The sequence below is a fragment of the Aythya marila genome, assembly GCF_965140915.1.
Source record: "Aythya marila genome assembly, chromosome: 16".
NCBI classification, from domain to species: domain Eukaryota; kingdom Metazoa; phylum Chordata; class Aves; order Anseriformes; family Anatidae; genus Aythya; species Aythya marila.
This window is the reverse complement of record NC_139057.1, coordinates 15,172,449-15,188,794: the sequence shown is the minus strand read 5'-3', so window position 1 is coordinate 15,188,794 and position 16,346 is coordinate 15,172,449. Positions and strand designations below refer to the sequence as shown.

Genomic DNA, 16,346 nt, shown 5'->3' with positions numbered 1-16,346 from the left:
CCTGGCTTGAACTTCTGTGCTGTTTCTTTGATAGCTCCCATTCTCTTCCTGTAGTGTATCTTCAGCTTTTGTGGGGTTCAGTGAGCAGAGCCTGTTCTTAAAGGATCTTCATTTTGTACTTAGCTCAATTATCCATTGAACATATTTAATCCTGATGGCTAAAAGATGAGTGATACAAGAATATTGGTGGTAAGGATAAGAGATTGAAGACAAGTAATGTCTTCAGTATTCATATAGAAGGGATGTGATGATTAGCCTGAAGCTTTGTGCAGGAAGGGAAGTCTGTGCACAGTATTTTATAGATTGTTCTTACTGATTCAGATCTATTGGCCTAGGTCATAGGTCAGTTATTTCTCAGATAAAATGGGGAAAAATAGTGGAAACAGTGTAAGAGCTGTAAATGATCTGTTCTGCCTTGTATTAGATTCTCTGAAGCTTAAGTAATTAATTTCTGCCATTCTACTTTTTCTTCCCTGTGTTCTCTGTTTTTGTTCTTAATTTTGAAAGTAGCTGGCTTTCACTGGCCGCTTATTACAGAGAATACTGCATTTTTCTCTATGATATTAGACATTCCAAGTGGTCCCCAGAATATTTACAAAAATGCAGTTGATAACACAATTCTGTCATATTTTCCTTCAGGAAACTTTGTCAAAATGTTATTTCCTTCAATGTTACCTAGGCTGTATAAAATAGCTACATAAAGAAGTTAGCAGCAAGCTTTTGGGAGCTCTGTGCTCTCTTACATGTAGGTTCCTTTCTAAACTGAAACTTTGCAATAGTAACCTATACAGAACGCTGCTGTTTGTCGCAAAATACCTCTCAATGTTCGTCTATTCTGGAAAATAAATGTCTGCTCACCTTGTAACCACAATTACTAAGTTGAGAAGGCTGGGAGGAAAACAGTTTGTAAATGTTTGCTAACATCCACAGAATAATGATGAAATTCTATCCCCTAAAGATTTTTTTTTCCTTTAAAAGGATTTTCACAATACCATGCTCCATAATATATGTTTATATCAAAATCAGTACAAAAAGCATGTAATTAAAAGACAAGCAGAACTGGCATTTACACTTCAAGGAAATTAATGGCACTGTTACAGTCCTTCAAGAAAACTGAATTCTCCCTACTGATTCCCACTTCCCATGCTTCCTTCTGAACCCTGCTTTCTGATAGCCCAGCAGGTTTGGAAAGGCACTGCTCACCTCTACAGAATATTGCTTTGAGGGGAGGGTATGGGCATTTAAAAATTTAGCAGCTGTTTCAGGTCACTTACAGCTTACGCAGCTCTTTCTTTTTAAATGATTTATTTAGTTGGCCTCTCACTGAGTTGTCAGCAGTTTGCAGAGACGGTAACCATGGGAAGAAAAGATCCTAATTTGTCAACTCAAGAGAATGGGAGTTGTTTGTAATCAGAGAGAACGGGGAATTAGTTCATTTTGTGGGCCTGACACGTTGGCTCTCCCCAGATGCAGTGCTGAAAGAAGGGTGGCTGGCAGCCATGCATTTGTGATCAGGGATTGAAAAGAGAAAAAGAAGGGGTGAGTGCGTGAAGCTAAAGGAAGATAGCAGAGATGGGAATAGGATATTTCTTCTGAAATACATGAGAGGATGTACACGTGCGCACATTTCATGCCTCAGAGGAAAAACTAGAGGGAGTTGTCAGAACTAAGAGCAGGCATGAGCAAGGAGCTGAGCTTTCCTCCAGCTTGAGAATCAGATAGTATATGACATAAAGAAACAACAGCAGAATGTTAAGTAGGATGCAACTCTAAAGTACGCACCTCCTGACTCATCTGCTGTGGCACTTCATAACAGCAGGAAGTTTGTCAGGTGTAGGGCACAGTTGCTATATTTTATTACTAAATATAATTCTAGAAATCTAGATGAGTTTAACAGTAAAATCTAGATGAGTTTAACAGTAACACAGAAGTAATTAGGGACAAACATTATGCTACAGATGTGAACTAATAATTTGCTCCTTAATCGTATTATTGAGCCAATCAAAAGTCTCTTCATAAACGTTTGCTTCTCTTGCACCTGCAAGTGCTTTATATACAATCAGTCTAGCACAGATAATGCAGACCATAGTCTGGAAAAACATGTTTTGAAACTAGGCACTTTACTGTTTGTGCCTGCACTATGGGAGGATGATGAGATTTCTGACCAGCTATCCTCCAAGTGTTCTGCAATGGCAACCTGAAGGTTAAGGCTGTTTTAGCTACAGCTTTTCACTATAATTAATGAATAAATAAAATTTGTGGTGTGTATCATGGATGTAATGTACATGCAGATATTGGTACGAATAAATGGTTTCAAGGCTTTCAAATAGGTACAGATCAGTCAGATGCAAGCTGTGTGTATGTATGTATATACATATTTTTAAATAACTTGACTTACCATAGTAACAGCTTAAAAGCAGGAAATATTTTTTTTTTGTCCTGTAGATGTGTTTAACTTTGTCGTTTTGTGCTTGCAGTACATTAACCTCTCCTAGTAGGTGTTTGCTATGGATATTGGTAACTTCATACACAGTATTCAAAATGATTGGGATTGAGTGATAAACATATATACATAGATCTCTGTTCGTAGCCTGCTTAAATTAGTGAAATTGTATTTATGAAATACAGAAGTTGGGCTTTGTGTATGATTTTTGGCAATTAAAAAAGGTTGATCACTAAAATTAGTCTAGCATGATTGTTCTGCATTATTAGATGTGCAAGAGCTATTCTTGATTGCTTTGCTTGAGTAGACATTCTGTTGTTCCCTGCTCTGTACTGTAGCTTGGTCTCTTTGAATGCCTGTGTTTTGTTCTTCTCTTTCAGGCTTTTAAAGGTGTGGGGTTGTTTTTTTGTTTTGTTTTTTTTCCTGGCTCAACTCTACCCAGCACGTACATTGTATGATTGCAAAATATAAAAGAGTTTAAATCTGAGAGGGTCACTAGCCCAAAAGTAATTGGGATTTCTGGCTTGTAACAAAGATTTATAGTAAATACTCTATTCCTTTCCGTTATATAGTGAGTATAATGGCAATTTATACAATTGCACTCCATCAGAATGACTCTAAGCTTGCAAAGATGTTTTGCTTTGCCTGTAGGTAGCATGTAAGATATGAGAACTGGATGGTGTCTCATTCATGAGTGGTCTTTATTTTGTCATACAAGGTTGCATAATTCTAGGTGATAATACAGGAGACAAAGAAAAGGGGAAAAACAACTTTTGTGAATGATGGCGCATGTCATAACATACAGAAAGGATACGGAGTGGGAAATAAAGCAGTGAGAAGACAGAACCTGAAAACATTACCAATTAAAAATTGCTCCATCTGTGAAAATACTCTCATATCAGGGCTGATTTCACAGTAGTCCCCTATTAATTCCACAAACCTTGAGGCCCAGACTTGCTCCCAGTTAAGTGCATGGGAGAATACCTATTGGGAACAAGAGTAGGTACCTCATGTTACAGAATCAAAGAGTTGTCTGCATTGGAAGGACCTTGAAGATCATCTGGTTCCAACCCAGTGTCTAAATAGTCAAAGTTTAACTGCTACCATGAAATGACAGAAAGTATTTGTCTCTGGTGAGTAAGAAAGCTCACAAGAATGCTCTTGTGGTCGAAAGAGAGGGATTTTCAATTGATAGAGATAGGAAGCAGAAAATGACTGGTATCGTTTAATGAACCCATGGCATCACATTTACTAACACAGAAAACAGCCCCTATTTCAGGAAGGGCAAATGTCTGTGTTGCAGCAAACACTTTCACTTCCATGTTGTATGGCTCCTAGCCCAGGTAAGATACTGTCTGACAAGAGCAGCGTGTAGCCCCCTGCATTTGGCAAAACCTACTTCTGAGACAGGGATGAGAAATGATGCACTCGTGAGAAACCTTACACTCACAGTCAGGTACTTGTGAGGTATCCTGTACTAACACTTCGAAAGGTTTGTCAGCAACAAACAGCAGCTGAAGACATACTTTATAGGTCCATCCATACATACGGGTGGATTAAACTATGTATGCATAGGGCCTGGTAGAACTGAACACTCTGTGTGTGCATATCCTGAAGTACTAAATGCTGGCTACCCCAGTTCTGCTGTACACACATCCGAAATTCCGAAGCTGAAGGTGGTTGAAACTCACACCAGTAAATTGTGAAGGAAAAGAAATACACCAGTTTTATGTCACTTGTGTAATTCTGAGATGATGCTTGCGTCACGTCAATAACCTTGTGAAGAGCTCCTTAATAATACATAATGCTTTTTCTCTAAGTGCTGGGAGGATACTGGGATAAAAATAAAATAAACATCTCATGCTCATTAACATACATGGTGAAGTGAAATACTTTGAAAGCAGAAAAGCAAATCAGAGTATATGAGTCTGATTTCCCTTCTCATTTCCTAAATATTGGACTGGCAAACCTTTATCAAAGGTGTTTAAAAATTATTCAGACATTTTTCTTACAATAGATGCATTAAAAAAAAAATCCAGTTTACTTGCTAAAGGAACGGGAAAGATCAGAGTATTTCCTCTCACAGGAGTCAATAGCAACATCCTACTGTGTCCCACTCAGCCTGAAATATACTGATGGTTTGTTTGTTTTAAATGAACTGTTTTCAAATATGAGTCTCATTTGTTGAACCAGACACAATTTTTAATTGGTATGGCTAAACTAGATTTCTTGAAATAGCCAAAATGCAATAGGTGTGAATGGTGTTGTAAAGACACAGCAAAGCCCGGTCTTGCATGGAAGTTTCAGTTGGTTTCAGTGCAGGTTCCAGCTCAAAACACTTTCAATAAAACGACAATGTAGAAAAAAAATAATACGCTGTAGCAAGTGAAAAATAACTGGTAGCTTTATTGGTTTCTCAATGAAAGCGTGTTTCGTATGTGTTTTTAATCAAAATACACAAGTGTCAGTATTGTCTGAAATTAGGCCTGATCTCTCCCTTTCTCAACAGAATGCAGTGAAGAATTTTTGTTTCCAGAACTTTTTTTTATAAACGAAAAGAAATAAAACTTCTTTTTATAAATGAAAAAAAAAAAGATTTTCATTTTAGTAAACATGTATAGAAAACAATCAGATTGTACAGAGCAATGGAGAGTATGTTCTGTGTATGCACAGTCGTGCTTGCTTTGTCTCCAGTGAAGTTGCACAGCGCCTATTCTGGACTGTGCACAGAGAGCTCTCTAGCTCTTGGGACAAATTCTGCAGTGCTGTGGTGGTGCAATATACCTGAGCTATGGAAATAAGGGTTTTGTCAAGGCAGTGTTGACTTCAGTGCTTGTTAGTATAGCTGTTTAGATCTCAAGAAGAGTACCTGGGACTTTGTATCAGGATAAATGAAAGGGAATTGGATTATTTTATCCAGAAACTAAGTAATCTTAAGTTTTGTTTTTTTTTTTTTTTTCTGTTGTTGGCATGCATGAAACCCCCTGTGAAGTATCTTTCCTTAATTAGAAGATTGTACAGCAACACGTTTCCATATTTTACCAGTATCAAACATTGGAGAGGTTATGGAGACACAATTCTAATTTAACAGTAATTTCTGTAACCTAATTCCAAAAGAATTTTACAAGAGGGACAGAGGCAGCAGCAGTAACTGTATATTACATATTTTTGGAAACTGGTAACCGGTTCAGGGAAGGGCACAAGGGAAAAGCTTCAGCTGATCAATTTGCTGTTGGCAATTTTTTGTCAGTCTTTATATTTAATAATTACTGCAAGCACAGCTTGTAATCGGGTGTGATACAGCTTAGTCTGGTTGTAGTTACCTCTGGTTGAGGTAGTTTAGGTGGAGCTGGGGCCAGGGTTGAAGAAGATCCACCTTTCGGAGTGGGCCATTCATGAATGAAGGGAGATTGTGTTTGGATACAACAGCCAAATCCATATGTAACTACTTTGTTACTTTAACAGCTTACGAAAGAAGTTGTAGTAGAACTTTGAGGCTGCAGGGTTAAAGATGTTATTAGTTGTCCAGGTGGACCATGTGTCTAAGTGAAGAATGAAGCATGAACACAAGACCTGCAATTTATCAGTTTTTTCCAGTTGTGTCTTCATTATGTTGCTGTGAATACAGCCTGGCTTGAAAGGAAGAGAAGTGTTCATGTGCTCATTCTCTTGTCCTTGATCTTTGTTATATATGTATAATACTACTGCTGTGACTTGTAACCGTGTGAACATAAACATCCTGTGATGAAATTCTAAGGTACAGGCAGTTACTGAGATGCATAAATAACAAATGAAAGTTGTACAGACAGTAATTCAGAACTGGTTTTCAACTCTGAAAGTGTTTTTCATTTGTGGCGACACAAATAAGTATTTGCTGTATCTCTAACTTATCTCCATGCAAACTAATCACAGAAGATATGAAGGGAAGTGTGAATTTAATCGCATCTTTCAGCCAAGCCTGCTGTGAAAGACAGTAACCTCGGAATTCTCAACCAGTTGCGGGAGGTGTTTGCTTACTTGCCAGAGAATCTCCAATGATACAAACAAATAAAAATGATTGAGAGTTCTACTAAGGAAACCAAGTTTGAGTTCCCTAGTCCTTCACGCATTACTGTGGTGAGAATATTTAATCAAACAGTATCCAAGTTATAAAAGTTTGTAGCATCTTTTTTCTTGATCATAAATGTGATCCGCATAAACAATTTCTAGTGTACTGCATAGAATGTGTCTTTGGAATTAGTATGCTGTACTGAGGAGTTCTGGGGCAATCAACGACAGCAGTTGAGTTGCTGGCTGATTAATTTTGCATATCTTCTTAAATCTTAGCTGTATATATTAAATTTATTTCTCAAATTCCATAGATTATACTTTTGACTGGGGATATGTATAGTTTTATATGTATAAAACTCTGTTATGAGCGTTTTGTTTGTTTTTAATGTGAACTCAAGGATACCTTTTAAAAGAAGAAAAAGGAAAAATTGAACCTGTTGACGAATACAGTAGGACTCTGTTTCCGTTGGGGAGAACGTGGATACCGATAGTTCGCCTGGACTGCTTCCATTGTCGTATTTGTCTTCAGAATGGAGAATGTGGAAATGTTGACCATTCTGCGAATTTCATGATATTTCATTGAAGCTTGGGTTTTATCTGCTTGGTTCAGGTGTAGCCTCTTGTTTCATGAAGTCTTAATTTTCAGAACTGTAAAAATGTGAAGGACAATGTGTTTCTCAGTGCTAGATGAATCCCAGCTTTCTAGTGTTAGATGGATTTCCAGTAAAAAGATAATTAAAATAAGGTTATTTCTTCTTTTAGGTAATCTGGGCTACAGTATTTTGACCAGACAGAGCTTTTAACTGCGGTGTCATATATAAGGAGAGGTAGGATACCTGAGGTGCCTGACTAACTGTCAATTTCTGGTGATGCTGCAAAAATTAGAAGTAACCTTTGTAACTTTTCTTCCATAAAGTAGGAAGGGCTGTTCTTCAAACCGACTAGAAGACAGTATAGTCCTGTGACTTGGAATGATTTTGAAGTTGGACTATTTTAGCACTAATCTGCAGTAGCACTAAAGGGTTGTATACATGATGTAACTTTAACAGGAGTGATCTAAATTAACCACCCTTAGCAAACAGCATATTTGACATCACGAACGGCCATGTAAGGAACAGTTCTGTGGACCTTGCAATCTGTAATACTCTTCCCTTCTCTTCACTGGCACTCTGAAGGTCATGGAAAAAGCAGATAATGGAATGCTAGCAAAGGCTGTAGGAGAGTGTTGCATTTGTTTTTATTTAGTCTCTTTTGTGTGCATTTTTATTTAACAAAATATTTTAGTGTATTTAACATGACTGAAGGTGAAAGTTGGAGTGAGCAAAATTCATACATTCTAATTAAATTTGTCTGATCTCAGACTAATCTGCGGGTTGATTGGAAGGACAGCCATTTGGTGCTGTTAGAGCTACAGAAATGGCATTTATAATTCAAAGCAACATTTCTTGAGGTTCACGTTAGAGTAGGCTGTCAAAATGGAGAAACAGAAAATATTGCTGAGCAAATGGAGAATTCTAGCAGCGTGCTTGAATTTCAATTTCCTGTGATTACTCAAGGGCAAGGTAAATCTCTTTCACAAAGATAACAATGATCTGTGGTCAGTAAAATGTACAAGAATCTTAGTCTGCAATAGCAACCATTTTTCTGAACTTCAGGAAAAGAGAAAGGATGCAAAAAACGAATGCCTGGCTTTATTTTTAGCATGTGTGTATGTGGTGGTTTAACCCTGATGGATAGCTGAACTCCTCCCCAACCCTGTTATCACTCCCCCTTCCCAAAGGGAGTGTGGGGGAAGAAAGTATGCTGGGAAAGAAAAAGGTTCCTGGGTTGAGATAAGGATAATTTAATTAAAATGAAAAGAAGGAAAAGAAAACAAGGAAGGGCCATGAGGAAGCAAAAAGAGAAAATGTTTATTCTCTATTTCTCATCAATGAGCAATGTTTGACTGTGTACCTCAACAGGCACAGCAGTTCTGCAGGAGGTCAGAGGCTTTCATAACAGGAGCCTCCTTTTTCCTTCCCCTTTTCCCAGCTTTTATTGCTGGGTGACACTGTATGGTGTGGGCTGGCCCTGTGCACAGTTTAGGTTGGCTGTCCTGGGGGTGTCCACTCCCCAGCTCTTGCCCACTGCAGCCTGTTGGCACTGTGGGGCTGGAGGGAGCCTTGATACAGTGCCAGTGCTGCTCAGCCATAGACCAAACACTGGTGTGCTCCAGTGCAGAGCACAGCATGGGGACAGTCAGCTCTGACCCAGCCAGTCCTGGTATGGTGTGTGCATATGTGTGTATGTGTATGTGTGTGTCTGTAAGCAAAGATAACTTCTGGGGGGGGGATATGCATATATATACACTTACACTTGCATACATTTAAATACATATTAAAAAAAAAAAAAAACTCCTTCCCACTTTCTTCCCATGTTTAGTAGAAGTTTCGCTTATTACCATTTTTCAGGACTGCTGTACACTCCTTTGTCCATCTGGAAATAGAGGTTCAGATCCATTCTCTGCTTGCTGACACGTCTGTTCAGCCATGTTGGTGTACGTCCTTCCTGGGAGATGAATCAGCACTATGCTCCTCAATATTTCTGAAGTAGCACAAGAGGACTTAACACTAGTCGATGGGAAGAAGCCTTTTAAATGAAGGGTACTCCTTGTCCTGCCCTCCCGTACCACATGTCCTGGGTGTCTGAGGACCACTGAGTAAAATGTTCCTCTTCTAATAGCTGGATAGCCAGAGGGTAAGAACTGTGAGTTCTCTTAGCCTTTTTTTTTTTTTAATTAATTATTTAGATTTATTTATTTGCTTTCAACTGCCAATGCAAAATAGACAATAAGAATCCAAAAACTTGCAGTCTGTCTGAGAAGTTACATTCCTAACTTTTTGCGCTTGGTGATATAAAGCTTGCCAGTATGCTCAGTTCCAGTATTGCTTCTTGACCAAACTGGCAGTATAAGCCTTAGCTGAACAATTACACTAACCTATAACTGCTGCGGGGCATTGTTGGCCAGTCAGGCTCCAACTTCAGGAAATTTGCTTTGTGATGTTCCTTGCGTGTGTTCAGAGTGTTGACAAATCAGGCTGTTTTCCAAACTGTTCTGTTAATCTGCTGTTCCTGTTTCTTGATGTGCTTGTCACAGACCTGAGGTCAAGGCTGGATCTGCCTCTCCTGAAAATGATCTGTGGCTTTGCTCATCATTGCTGATAAGAATATATGTATGTGGCACTTGGGGAGCGCGGAGTACAGGAAAACAGAGCAGTCGCTGGCCCTTGGTCAGGAAGACATTGTCGTAGAGAGACTGACAGTGTTTTGTACCCTTTAAGACACCCTTACTGGTTTGTTTAGCCATGTTGGTTAATAGGGTGTCTGGAACTGCACTGCAAGGCAGCTTCCTCCTTTTAAATAACACAAAGCCCAGCTGAATTATATAAGGAGTTATGATCACCGTAGGCAAGAGACTTGTTGCGGTTTATACTTGATGAAACCATCCATGTGTCTAAACTGCTTAGCAGTGTACATGAAAGGTTCATGGCTTTGCTCACTAGTAAATGTTTCAGGTAACTTCTTTTCTGCTTTAATCATTTCTGCACAAATGGTACATGCTTACTGCCCATGAGACATAACCAGGAGAATAAAGCATATGATAGACTTAAACCTTAGCAAAAGGCTTCCACATTCTTTCCAAAAGGACATTAGACGCTCTGCTGCTCCCGCAAGTGCTGTGAAGTCAATAAAATGTAGATCTGTCAGTAGCTGACAGGAACTGGTGAGGGAGAATTCTCAAGCAATATTCTGCTTCGGCATTTTAACAAGCTGTCAGAAATAAACTGCAAATATCCAGATGCTCGCACCATCAAAGAGGTGTGCTTTTAAATGTGACAACAACCTGCACTGCTCAGTAACTTTATGCTCTAACAATGACTATGGGGATAAATAATTACAGTAAAATATAAGGATGAGGGAGTCAAACAGTCTAACATTGAGGTGAAAGAAGGGAAACAATAAGAGTTAACAACAGCCTTTGCAATTTATTAGGTATTGAAAACAGACCGCACGAAGCTACAAAGAATGTTCTTTTAATAGAAGTTGCATCAGCTAAATTAGGTATCTAGACTGTAATGATAGTTTTTCCTCTACTTAAATTTGGCTCCTAAATTAGATGTCCTGAATCACCTTCTGCAGAAACTCACTTTTATTCCATTTCCTTTACACTGAATTCAGTACCTTAGCTTAGACACCTAAAGAAAAGAGCTAATAATAATAAGTACTTCTTCACACTTCTTAATATTGGATTCCTAATGTTATTTAGTCCCAATTTGATTTTGGACTAAATATCAGTATCAATCTATAGTTGATTTTATTACAGTTTGCAGAACACTTAAATATTTTGGATGTTATTGATGCTGCACTCTGGGACTGAGACTTATTACCTAGAGAAGAAGAAACAAAACTTGTGATTTTGTCTGCTTGTAGACAAAATATTCATGAAGCATAGTAAACAATCTTAGCATTCTAATTTACATTTTCAATTTTGTCATCATTTTATGTCTTTGCCTCATTAAGTGGAACTGGGAATAACATTTAGAATGAAATCATGAAGAACTGAACGGTAAGTAAAAATTAGCCAGAAAAACACCAGACATAAAAAGTGCCTGAGAAGATTTCTCAGAGATGGTATTCTTGAATATCATAGAAATGTGCTCCCGTTCTGTAAAGCTGTTCTGCTAAATACTTACCTGCTAGTGTATATTGGGATCCATGTTTTTAATGGGCTGACTTCATAAAGTTTTCTTCATAACTGCTTTTCCAGTCACACTGTAGATAGATGGGCGCCTTGATAAGAGAGTTACAGTAGAGGTAGGTAGGTAGTTGCAGCAGAGGTAAATTAGGTATCTTAATGACAGTTCAACAATAGAGTGCATTTAAAATTGATTATTTAAGATGTCTTTGCATCATTTATGTAAACATGAATGGTAACTGTGGCACTGGAGGAAAAAAAAGAGATTATAGCTATTCTCATGACAAAAGTTTAATGAAAGTAGACCTTCTGCTTTTAATGGTGTGATGTTCTTAAAGGCTATTTATAAGTACAAATTTTATCTGTGATGGAAAAAACTTCACAGATGAGTACTCATGAGAGAATGTTTAAACTAATAGCGAAAGATGTTTTAGTGAAATGTATTTGGGAATCCTATGGTGATTGTCCTTGAAGTTAGGAAAAAGTGGATGCTTGTTCTACACTGCCTAGCTTTTCCTCAGAGGAGGGATTAAAAGTAAATGTTCAAAGCTTTGTCTCAAAGTTAAGAAAGATGTATGGGAGAGCATCTTTTTCTGGTTACGGGTGACCATTGGGAGAGGTGCACAATAGGTTAAAATGGGGAACTCTGCTTAATTTCAGTTAACCACATAGATGATAACTTTTTCTTGCGATGACTTTTTGAAGGCTTAGTATTTAAAGTCTCCTATTACAAGTCTAGCTGTGATGTCTTAAAAAGAAGATTATGGTAGAGGTTCTCCCCTACCACGTGCCTGAAGATAGCTACTTAGAGTGGTAGGATAGGAATGGCAAAAAATAGTCTGTGTTTTGGCATGCAGAGTGGTGGAGTAGCTACTCAGAACGCTTTACACACATTTATTGACCTCTTGCAATCAAGTATTTTGAATAATAGAAGTTATGTGCAGCAGTGTCTTTAGTCTCCATTATTAAATGTGTTGTTATTCAGCTTTCTTATCAGAATTCCTTTTTCAGTGGACGAATTGATATTAGCTCTGATGAGTTTAAAGGATGAGCTCTCATCATGGTGTGTGATGTCTTCTATAACTTTTGGAAGCAGAGCCTAAAAGCTTAGCTGGAGAATTTCACTTTAATAGAGAAGCACCTTTTTATGTATTCAAAGATGCAGAAGAAAGTATCTCTCTGAAGACTCATGAAGCAAGAGAAGGTTTAGAACTGAACTTAATTACATTAATGCTCTTTGACTGTTAATAGTTACAGTCTTCAGAACATACCTGATATGTGAAAAAAAGAACATCGTTGAAGAATAAGATCACAGGAAGCCTCAGTTTTAAAAAATTAAACAGTTTGTAATAAGATGTTAACTGTTTAACTTCTGGAATTTAAATACAAACTGAAATGTAGTTAAGAAAAGGTACTTGATAAAACTTTTTTTCTATTGAATTCTGTATTACCATTACAAAATGTTCTTGTTTGCTGCTGGAATGATTTAGTCTCCTTGGCTTCTATAAAACAGATTTTGTACAATTTTTGTAGCTACATTTTTTTTCCTTTCTTTGGAACAGCTGTTAATCTGAGAAGACCATCTTTTTCCACTGTGTTCCAGACTAGCTGCAGCTTCTGTAGGTAAGACCAGTGATGTGTGATACAAACAACCTTAGCCTCCGTGTATCATGTACAATATTTCCTTTCATCAAAGACGTCTCAGATGCAGGAATGACCAGACGATCTTACTTGGAAATAAAACATCAGAAAGAAGAAGAGCAGCCATTTTTATGTTTTGTCATTTCTGAAATCTTTTCTTCAATATATGTGGCAGACTTGAAGGATACATACATGTTGTGCATTTTATTCCTCATAGTGTTTGGCCATGGATTTGATAATTTGTATTAATTTTGAAATTCCACGTAAAATACTTTGTTCTTCATTCCTTAGGTGAATATTTCTCCTGGTGTGGAGTCTGTATACCTCTTCATTTTTGTTAATACCTCTCATAAGGCCTACAGTTAAGGAAATCTAGACTTTCAAGCCTTAGGGCTTAATATACTTCTTATGAGGAGTTCTAAATACTGTAATTCACATATCATGTCCATATCTTTAGGTTTCTATACTGAAAAGTTTGGAAATAATATCTATTATAGGGGAAGATCCTTGGATTTAGGAAGAACTTTGCAAGACATGCTTATCCTTCATTCAGGATATCAACTACATATATAACTTAAGAATAGACATGATGGGAAAAGAAAGAAAAAACTCAAAGCCAGCTGGTTTGGTGTACCATTACCCTTTCAGACATTTCATGATGATTCTGTGCTGGTTGTCCTGCTCCAGATCTCCACAGTAAAAACAATAAGCTTTTGACCTCTCAGTTGAATGATCCATGTGTAATAAAACCTGTGAAAACAGTGGCAAAGCTCACATATTCTCTTTGTGAATATAATATAGCACCCAGATAAGCTATTTTGTTTTCCCTTTTAGAAGTAATTCAAGGAAAATTTTCAGGGATTATCGGACTTTGCAATTAGTGCCATCTGATCTTCAAGAAGCAGGACATTAGCTTAACCTTGCCAGTTCACAACAACATCCATCTGCTCACACCCATGCTTTCAATTCTGAAACAATACCACAGCTCTGTGCTGAGAAAACCACAAACAGCATCATTCTGAGTGAGATTCTTGATTCTCTGAAGTATTTTAGTCCTTCAGCATCAGAAGAAAAGCTAATGATATAGCCTTGAGAATGTCCTGGGGAAAAGGAAGATGAAAGGTGCCCCTTGAAAATACAGCACAACGAGTTTGTGAGAATCTACGAGAAACTGTAAATAAATGTTCCTGGTTTTATCATATTTTTGAAAGGGTTTTTTCCTTACCATCTTCCATTCTCTATTTCCAAAATGTCATCTTGTAAGGGATGAAAGCTGACCTTTGCTACTTGATGATTTTCTGCTGGACAGTTTTGCATTTACCTTTTGGATCTGAAATTTGGGGATATGAAATTTGGAATCCAGAGTTATAGCGTTATGATTTACTATGTGCTTGACCCTATTTGCAAAGTATACAGTAACTTGGAATGCTACCTGGATCTAGGCAAAAACTATTAGGCTTTCTGAAGCACAGTAAATCTTAAAATCAGTAAGTGATAGCCAGGGCTTCCTTGCTTATGACTAGAAAAGAGATTACTTTGTGTAACAAGCATAGTTAGTTCTATGTCAAGGTGTGGGAGAGGTGGTAATTCACTTCAGGTATTACCCCATCATCACCCATTAGGTGTTTACATTTGAACTTCAATTATAATTTACTACAATTATAATATGATTTCAATGCAAGTGTGCTTTTAGCAAATTACTGAACTGGTTTTCATTATTTTCACTGTCAAGGTGTAAAACTTCCACTTTAATGCAGTTTATTTACTTTTCCTGAGTTAATAATCCTGAAATAATGCACAGAAAACAGTTCACTTCCATTTCACAATTAACAATGTTACCTACTGCAAAAGTAAATCTTGCTTGTTTTAAGATGTAGGCAGACTACTGTAAGTTAATGTTTAAAAACACGGAATCACAGAATTTCTAGGTTGGAAGAGACCTCAAGATCATCAAGTCCAACCTCTGACCTAACACTAGCAGTCCCCACTAAACCATATCCCTAAGCTCTACATCTAAACGTCTTTTAAAGACTTCCAGGGATGGTGACTCCACCACTTCCCTGGGCAGCCTGTTCCAGTGTCTAACAACCCTTTCGGTAAAGAAGTTCTTCCTAAGATCCAACCTAAAACTCCCCTGGCGCAACTTAAGCCCATTCCCCCTCGTCCTGTCACCAGGCACGTGGGAGAACAGGCCAACCCCCACCTCGCTACAGCCTCCTTTAAGGTATCTGTAGAGAGCAATAAGGTCACCCCTGAGCCTCCTCTTCTCCAGGCTGAACAAGCCCAGCTCCCTCAGCCGCTCCTCGTAGGACTTGTTCTCCAGGCCCCTCACCAGCTTCGTCGCCCTTCTCTGCACCCGCTCGAGCACCTCCATGTCCTTCTTGTAGCGAGGGGCCCAAAACTGAACACAGTACTCGAGGTGCGGCCTCACCAGAGCTGAGTACAGGGGGACGATCACCTCCCTAGCCCTGCTGGTCACACTGTTCCTGATACAAGCCAGGATGCCGTTGGCCTTCTTGGCCACCTGAGCACACTGCTGGCTCATATTCAGCCGACTATCCACCATCACTCCCAGGTCCTTCTCTGCCTGGCAGCTTTCCAACCATTCCTCTCCCAGCCTGTAGCTCTGCTTGGGGTTATTGCGCCCCAGGTGCAGGACCCGGCACTTGGCCTTGTTGACCTTCATGCAGTTGACCTCAGCCCATCGGTGCAGCCTATCCAGATCCTCCTGCAGAGCCTTCCTACCCTCAAGCAGATCGACACACGCACCTAACTTGGTGTCATCTGCGAACTTACTGAGGGTGCACTCGATGCCCTCGTCCAGATCATTGATGAAGATATTAAAGAGGACCGGCCCCAGCACCGAGCCCTGGGGAACACCACTAGTGACTGGCCTCCAACTGGACTTGGCTCCATTTACCACGACTCTTTGGGCCTGAACACAACAGTCTTACCAAAAGATTTTCACTGTCACTCAGTTTATCCATGTGACAAGTGCTCTGTTTTTTGTCACTGTTGTTCCTTTTTGTTTTTAATTTAGGTAAGTTTAATTGCATGGAAGTGAGTTGATCACTTTATGCATGTAAATGTTTTCTCATCTGTGGATAGAAACTGGAACCTATAGTCAGGCTCTGCTATTTAGGCAGCTGGAAGGTAGCTCTCAGCAGCAATGTGTGATGCTAGAAGGTGGAGGTGAATGCAAAGTGAGCTTTCTTGGTTGAGGAAACACCAAGTCATGTTAGCAGTGGGAACTCCCTGCCTCCCCCCTGCCCCTTTTTCTTGGGCACCATTTTCCTCCATGGAAACAAATGCTGATCGTGAGCTGCTTCCTGCTCTGAGAAATTTAAACGTTCGGGCAGCATAGGGCACAAGACAATGGAAATGCAGTTTATCCTACTGTTTATGCTTAAAAATACTGTTATCTACATCGTGTGTGTTTTTGTTTTGTGTTTTTAATACATTTCTAAAACTGGTCAT

The 16,346-nt window shown here is 38.7% G+C and overlaps 1 protein-coding gene across 9 annotated transcripts in view; it reads left to right on the top strand.

Moving 5' to 3' along the window:
• Positions 1-16,346, top strand: part of SULF2 (sulfatase 2) — a 171,480-nt gene that overhangs the window by 32,902 nt on the left and 122,232 nt on the right. The window contains exons 3-4 of one of the 9 annotated variants that reach the window (XM_082773491.1): positions 7,256-7,320; positions 8,944-9,229. The exons of 5 other annotated variants lie outside the window; for them this stretch is intronic. The gene's annotated coding sequence lies outside the window, so the exon portion shown is untranslated. Of the gene's footprint in view, positions 1-7,255; positions 7,321-8,841; positions 9,230-12,836; positions 12,852-16,346 lie in introns of those variants that run through there. 3 more of the 9 variants (XM_082773485.1, XM_082773492.1, XM_082773490.1) reach the window with 3 other exon arrangements.